We start from the raw sequence: 8,088 nt of genomic DNA, 5'->3' as shown, positions 1-8,088 counted from the left end.
GCATTTTCTAGCTCCACAACATCTTTGTGACTAACATTTTCATAACTTATTCAAACATGTTAGTCCACAAAAGACATATTGTTATTAATTACCAAAACACGAATTAGGGGCCTAGATGCTTCAATCTCCTCATTTTTGGTAACTTATGACAATAACACTAAGAAATGATGTGGTTTAAGTTTTGAGCCCACTTTTAGCCATTAGGAAAAAGAAGACTCAAAGGTGAGTTTCTATAGCAAGAATGAAGTTAAATAAAGATAATTTGCTATAAAAAATCATGTTAAGGTAAGCTCACCCTACACATGTGCCCATAAGATTAAAGAGAAGAAAAATAGCACAAGTTATAGATTAAAAAAGAATTTTGATGGAGTTTACCTTATATATATGGATCCGAGGAAAGAGATATGATCAATATAATCAATAAGATCACTAAAATCCAATATATCACTTAAGAACATTTTTCTCGAGACATCCAACAAAGTTAAAACATATAGATAAGCAAATGAACATAGTTCATCATATAGTTCTCAACCAAAATATGTAAAGATGCAAACATAGTTCATTACAATGCTTAAAGAAACAAGGATGCACTATAAGATAGCTTCTTCACTTCTTCCAACTTCTCCCCATTTGGCATCAAATACCAAAAGGCCTAGTCATCCTGAGGAGGAGGAGGAGGAGGATAGATGCTGTAGAAATGATCGAAGAAGGCAGTGAACTAATCATCAAGTCGCTGTTGTCCAAGAGAGGTTGTGAAACATTGCATTCAGTTCTTGGTTCTGAGTATTGAGAGCGGCCATGTCCTCACGAGCCAGAGATATGGATAGACGACTAGATTGGAGTTCTAACATCATAAGCTGATGAAAGTTCTGCTGAAAACTAGCTTGGAAAGAATCCAAACTCTGTTGAAAGCCCTGCTGAATGGATGCCATATAGGGATTGAAGAAACCAGCTGGAGGTGCCCACTGAGGAGGAACTGGCTCTAGAGCTGGCTGAGCTTGAGGAGGAACATAATGCTGAGGTTTCTCATCCTAACCTCCCTGAGCTGCAAGAATATCCTGACCTCCCTGACCTCTATTCAGAATACGAGGATTAACTTTGAACGGCTTGTATCCCATATGTTTAATATCACAACATGCATACCGAAAGTTTGTCTTCATGAGAACAAGAGATATTATAAATGGAGCAAAATAAAGGTTTGGAGTTACGATCACTATGATATCATCAATGGCCTTCAGAATGTACTTAATCACATTGATTTTCCTCCTGTTCATGGTATGATTAATAATATTCCAGTAGTGATCCCGAATAGCATCACTGTTTCCACTTTTTTTGAAGAAAAAGTGGCTCTCACAATTTTATTAATTGTAACGGATAATACCTTCAATCCAATCACTGTCCCAAGTATGACTCTAGGAACAGCCTCTTGTGGCTCATAGAAGGCACTCCACACATTTTTAGCCAAACAAGCTTCATCATTTATATAAATGGTGCCATAAACAATATCATAGGGGGTTCTTATGGCATTTGCAAAATCCTTAAATGAAGCTTCAAATTTTCTTGTTCCTACCATCCACTCATTTTTTTGAGATTCATGAGAAATCTCAACTGTTGTATAGAACCGCGTGATGACAGTGGCATTCCAATTACATTTGAAACTCACTAACTCATATAAACTTAGCTCATGAAATATATCAGCTAAACCATCCATGCTAGGCTGACTTCTCACATAGGCCCAATATATCCATTTTTGTTCAAAATCGTTCTTAATTAGAATATGACCATAGAAGACATCTTGTTGGACCATGGTGTGAAAATGTGGTTGAGATGCATCATTATCTACAACATATTGATAAATATTTCTAGCTCTTGTGTACTCAATTAAATTTCAGGATTTTCTATATCAATATTACCAGCAAAAGATGAGGTTTGCTCACTGATGTCTTAAGGTGGCATCAAATCGGAGTCCTGACGATCATCCTCTGAATTAGATTCCACTAATCTTTTCTTACTCTTGCCCCGACTGGCCACAAGCTTTTTCAATCTCTTCCCAAGGCCACTTCCACTTTTACTAATCATATAATATGTCACAAGAAATTAAATAAAGGAATTGAATTGATACAAGATGAAATAGTGAAGGTATCAACTTCTGTTTCTGCTGGTGGTCAAACCTGCACAGGCTGCGGTCTGACCGCAAACATGCAAATAGATCTGATTTGATGGATTTTGAAGAAATTTGAAGTTTTAACCAATCAAATTTTGAGCATAGTCTAATTTAGACCATAGCAAGTCATTACTTTCAACTTTATCTCAAATCCAGGTCTCATAAGATGAATCCTCTTTTTCAAACCCCAGGCATGAAAAAACCTTAAAATCCATGGTAAAAAGAGAGAAAATCGAGGAAATACCGAGAAGACATGATGAAGGTGTTCGCGGTTGGACCGGGGATGGTCACGGTTCGACCGGGAACGAAGGATTTTGGGCTCCCTTGAGTTTGCACCGATGGCACAGGTTCACGAGAGAAGAAAAGAAGATGTGTTCGGTTGAGAGAGATAGGGACCGGGGGAGAAAGAAAAAGATCAATGTGGACTTAACAGTTGTTGGTGGTTAGACCAAGACTCGAGCCGATCAGACCGCAGGAGTCCAGAGGCTCAAAAAGTTTCTGTATAGATCTGGCGGTCAGACCAAGGCTTGGTGTGGTCAGACCGCGAGAGAACATAGCTCTAGAAATTTCTCTCTTATGGATATGGTGGACAGACCGAGCTGGCTGGCGGTCAGACCGCGAGAACAACATAGCTCTAGAAATTTCAAATGAGATATTGATAACCATATGATCTTTAGAGATACGAAATGTGATAGAGTCATATGCAATTGGACATAAACATAATCATAGAAATATAAGCTTGAATTAAAAAAATGTAACAAATTTACATATTAAAAAGAAATAAATACAAGCAATATGAACTTGTGAATGTATGATTGCTAGAATATATAAGTACTCCAAACATCATGTGCCCATTGGTTCAAGCAACATTTGAGAAGTCGATAACATTAAGCTCATTTCTTAACTTGCAAAAATGACTCATCTAAAGGTTTTGTGAAAATATCCGCTAATTGATCTTCGGTCCGCAAACTATCTACTAGATATCGCCTTTGCTTATATGATCACTAAGAAAATGATGGCGAATATCAATATGCTTGGTTCAAAAGTGTTGGACTAGATTTGTGGCTATTTTCATAGCACTTTCATTATCACACAAAAGAGGTACTATTTTGAACTCAACTTCATAATCTAACAAAGTTTGCCTCAACGGGCTCGCTACGCAAACAAAGAGGTGCTTGACGGCTCCCCAACTAGTGCAATAACGGTTCTGAGTATAGCTCAGGACTAAGATCTCTTGCGTTAACGTCTCATTGCATTCAATACCCGAGATTTCTCTCGACACATGTGGGGCAGTTGGAATAGTACCCCAGGGAGAACAGCGCACTACTCCGCCGTACACACACAGTTTCCAAACGTCATCATGATCTTTTGCAAGGGAAAGATTCTTTTCACCACTACGCAAAATCTCCACTTTAATGGTTCAAATTTCAAACCCGATCAATGATAAGTCTTTTCTCCCCATCGTTTAGTAAAATTAGGATGATATTTCTTGGATGACTCCGAATTCCTATTCGGACAGAATACCTTCTTGAGGACTCTCATGAGTACTCAGAGGTATTCAGAATCCTGACTAGACGACCTGAGGACTCCGAGATCCCGGTTAGATGTACCATCTTATCCTGGGACTTGAGGTACTGTAACACCCAGTTTTAAAGGAACAAAACTGGGCACAACACATATATACCAAGATCAAGTTTCATATATGCGTTACATCATCAATGTATCATAACAGTGTCATTATTACAATAACGATATTAACTTATTACAAAAGGACCTGAGGGTCTAAAAGAAAACACAACGTAAAAAGAGAGCTTCAGCGCCAGAGGGTCTTCAATATTTCACAGGCGTCCGGTGGCACACCAGCCTAGAATAGGAGCTCCAGGTCGAGTCATCTTCATCGAAGGATGCAGCTTCATTGACGGCTTCTGAACAGCAGAGGGATGCAAGAAAGGGGACTACGAGTGTGAGTACAAAATGTACTCCACAAGTGTAGGGTAAACATGCTATGGGGCTAAAGTCAAGGAAAGGTTAGACACTGGTTAACTGCATTAAGCAACTATGACCTATGACTTCAACAACGGGCATCCTATTTACTAAGTGGGGAGACACAACTATAACAAGGGGAACAACTCATTGGATTCCATCTGACTACCAAGACTCATCAGGTAATTCCATTACCCGGCTACCCGACCAACTATACCAAAATCCTGATCCCAACTAATCATAAAAAAGTCCAAGCCGCTCTTGACTGTGAGCACGGCTGATCAATCAGGTTTATACTCTACAGAGTTTGCACAGCTTTCCCCACAAGTCATGATTCCCGTGTTGCTTCACACTTTTGGTGTGTGGAGTCAGGGTCTCACTACAAGACCTTTACAAAGCTCTCTCCGATCCGTAGGCACCCACTGATGTTTTATCGCTAACAGACGATTCCATCACTGCAGAAGTCCCCTGTTGTGCCACTCAACCGTCCATTGGTGCCTACAGAACTGGAGGGGTGGCCAATTAGTTGGACAGGCCGTACTCATATAAACCTCTTGGTTGTACGATTTAGCCAGGTTACATGCTTCAAGAATCGGTCCTAACGATCTCACACAAGACAACCACAAACCAACTATGCATTACCCAGGCACATGCATTCCTGCACCATCATCATACAAACATTCAGTTGGGATCCTTATACCATGTTGCTACAAAATTACCATACCCGATTCTTGTTGTATAATTATTAGTCAAGATTAACATTTACCCAACTATAACAGCACTAGCATATCTAACCTTCAATAATCATGACTCATCAATGACGGCAAGGAATAATCATACATCAGCTAGTAAACCCTAACATGGGATTACAGTTTAGACAAGCATGCCATGAAAGAATAAATATCTACACATGAATCCTAAAACGGGAGCAAGATGTTCAATGACACTTGCCTTTAGCTGAGGGTAGCTCAAAGTCTTTAAAAACTTCATCTTGCAGATTTTTGAACTGATCACCTCCTAATCGACAAACCCAGGGACTTTTCTGCAATACACCAAACAATAATAAGAACAATACACCAAACAGTACTAAAAGCATACAAGGGACACTAATAAGAACAATACATCAAACAGTAATAAGACTAGGTAAAAATCCTATAAAAAAATTTTACACATCGCTACGAACATTTGAGCGTGAAAATCGCCCAAATTGGAGCTACGAGTAAAAAGTTATAAGCTTTTGAAGTTCCATGGGCTTTTTTGCAAATTTTACTTGTTTTCCGAGAATAAACCGATTTGTTTTTATACTGAAAATCTTATTTATGACATCATAAAGTGAATAAGAATTCTTGTTCATAGAAAACCTTAAAAAAAGGTCCATGGACCCATGGACCACGACCTGAGGGTCGATCCATGGTCCATGGTGGACCGATTACAAAAGAGTGAAGGGGTTTGCGATTTGAGCCACACGATCAAGATTGGATGGCTTGGGGTGAATGGGAGCGGACTAGGCAGCGCTGGACATGGCCGACGGTTGCGCATGGCTGGAACCTCGCCAGAGAAGCGCAAAGTCGCGCTTCCGGCCATGAAACTCATCGGGGAATGGCACAAAACAAAGAGGAGGGCACGGGGATTCTCACCACGGGCTTCTCGATGACGGAGAGGGGCTGTGGGAGGCCGACGACGGAGAGGAGCATAAAGCGGGGCTCGGACACAGCGCGGACGGGGTTTCGGTGGCAGGGAGAAGCCAAGGAGCGGCAGGAGGATCTACTGGAGGCCCTGCAACACCAAAGTGGGAAGAATCAGGGTCAATGGTGGCTTGGGCGCGGAGAATCGACGCGGTGGCAGAGCTCACCAGAGTTGAAGAAGATGACGACACCAAGGACGAATCCGAGTGAAAAGCAAGGGGAAACGGGTGGAATGGATGCAGAACATCGCAAGGAAGACATTGGGAGGCCTATATGCGCGAGAGGGGAAGAGTATCAGCCGGATTCGAAGAAAATGGCCGGTGGCCTTAATGGAGATAAATGTGGTGGTTTTCGCATTTGAGAGGGGTTATGGAGGGGGAAACGGTCCAGGACGCATGATTATGGGGAGGGGATTGTGGGTGCAGCATTGATTGACGTGAAACGGCTCGGGGAGGCACGGATTTGTGAGATTTGGGGGCAAAAACAGCGAGCGAGAGGGGGAAGAAGCGGAGCCGGTGGGCTCAGGCGCGCGGCTCAGCTCGGCGCGGGCCCACGCGCAGAGAGAGAGAGGGTGGGAGGGGGCGGCTTGGGCGGGTGGATTGACGGCTCCAGTGATGAGGACATCACTCTTTCGGATACACACACCGAGTATTCCTCCAACAATAGGTCCATTGACACGAGCTCGTGCACGTCAACTAAATCATGAGGTGAGCTCGTTCCTTAGTGTTCCTTTATATTTTGATGAGGATGGGATGCTACTGAATAATTATGATGTATTATTACTGAGGAACACGGGAGAAGAACAGCAAGAGCGCCCAAGCCAAGGTGGAGGTCCAATCAAGTTCGAGTTCGTTTCGGAGTCCAGGACCAGTATGCACTAAAATCGTCGCCCAGGACGCATACGGACTCCGTTTTTGACGTTCTACACATGGTTGGAAAGCTAAGGAGATAAGATTTCCAACGGAACTGGTCCCATATCCAAATTCTTTCTGAGTCAACAGGAATTATCGAAACAAGTGGATGTCCAGAATCTGTCAGGGTGCTGCGCCACCATCTTTTGGGCCGTTGGGCCTTGTAACGTGTTGGAGTCCATTAGGGACGCGTCCAGGGGTCCTTGGCCAACCCTAGTCTTTTATATACAGTAGCCGTCGCCCTAATTAGGGTTGGATTTTGCTTAGATATTGATCTACACACAGATTATGAGATTTTCGCTCTTGTTCCGGACCGACTAGGCCGCCGCAAGTGTTTGTGGAAACCCAACTTCGAGTGCTTGAATTCTATTAGGAATATTTCAGATTGCATCTTCTACATTCTTACTTGTGTTCTCGGTACGCTTGCAGGGATTGAGCCTTCTTGGCGAGGTCAACCGCGCGACACGGTTGATAACCAACGAAGCTGTGGTGTAGTGATTGCAAGGGAGACAATCTGATCGGGTCGAAGCCTTTAGATCATCAACGTCGAGTTCTCCACCCACCGACTTATCGCTACCTATCGGAAGATCAGGCCAACATTACTCATCATCCAGCCAGGCCCACTTGGCAAGGAGAGAGCGCAGGAGAGGGAGGCTCAGGTGCGAGGGAAGGCCGGCTCGGGTGCGACCTAGCGTAGGGGAAGCGAAGGCGGCCCACGCGGATAGAGGAAAGGAGAATGGGGGAGGGAGGAGTTGGGCCGGGGAAAAGATGGTTGGGTCGGGCCCAAGCGGGAGAGGGAGGGAGGCAGCCTGGAAAGAAAAGAAGGGGGGGAGGAGATTTGGGCCAGACTAAAGGAATTCGGCCTAGGAAGAGTTTTACAATTTCAAAAATCCTTTTCTTTTTACATTTTGAACCAAATTTAAAAGGGGTTTTAAAGGAGCGACTTCTAGCGATCTTTTGCAAACATTTTTCAAGCATAAAACCCTATTACAACTACTACAACATGAATGCATCAAACACAAATATAACCTATGGCAATTTAAATTTAGAAATTAATTTCTTCTATTAAACAAAATTTACAACTCCTATTTAAATTTTAGCAAAATTTTAAACTAGTGCAAAAATTATAAATTTAAGGAGTTTCAATTACAACTCGAAGATGCAGTCCGTCAAAATGTTTATCTTTGCTGACTAAATTTTTGATCTGTCTAAGCTCATTTCACGTACTGATAGGGGTTTGATCATAGATAGTATAAAATTACCGTATCCAGACCCCCTAAGATTCCTATATTCTCATGACATATCTCTATGCGAAGAAGGGAATCCTAAGATGTATAGAAACTAC

Source organism: Phragmites australis, chromosome 8 (assembly GCF_958298935.1).
Source record: "Phragmites australis chromosome 8, lpPhrAust1.1, whole genome shotgun sequence".
NCBI lineage: Eukaryota > Viridiplantae > Streptophyta > Magnoliopsida > Poales > Poaceae > Phragmites > Phragmites australis.
The sequence above is the reverse complement of the archived record's forward strand: the minus strand, read 5'-3'. Positions refer to the sequence as shown.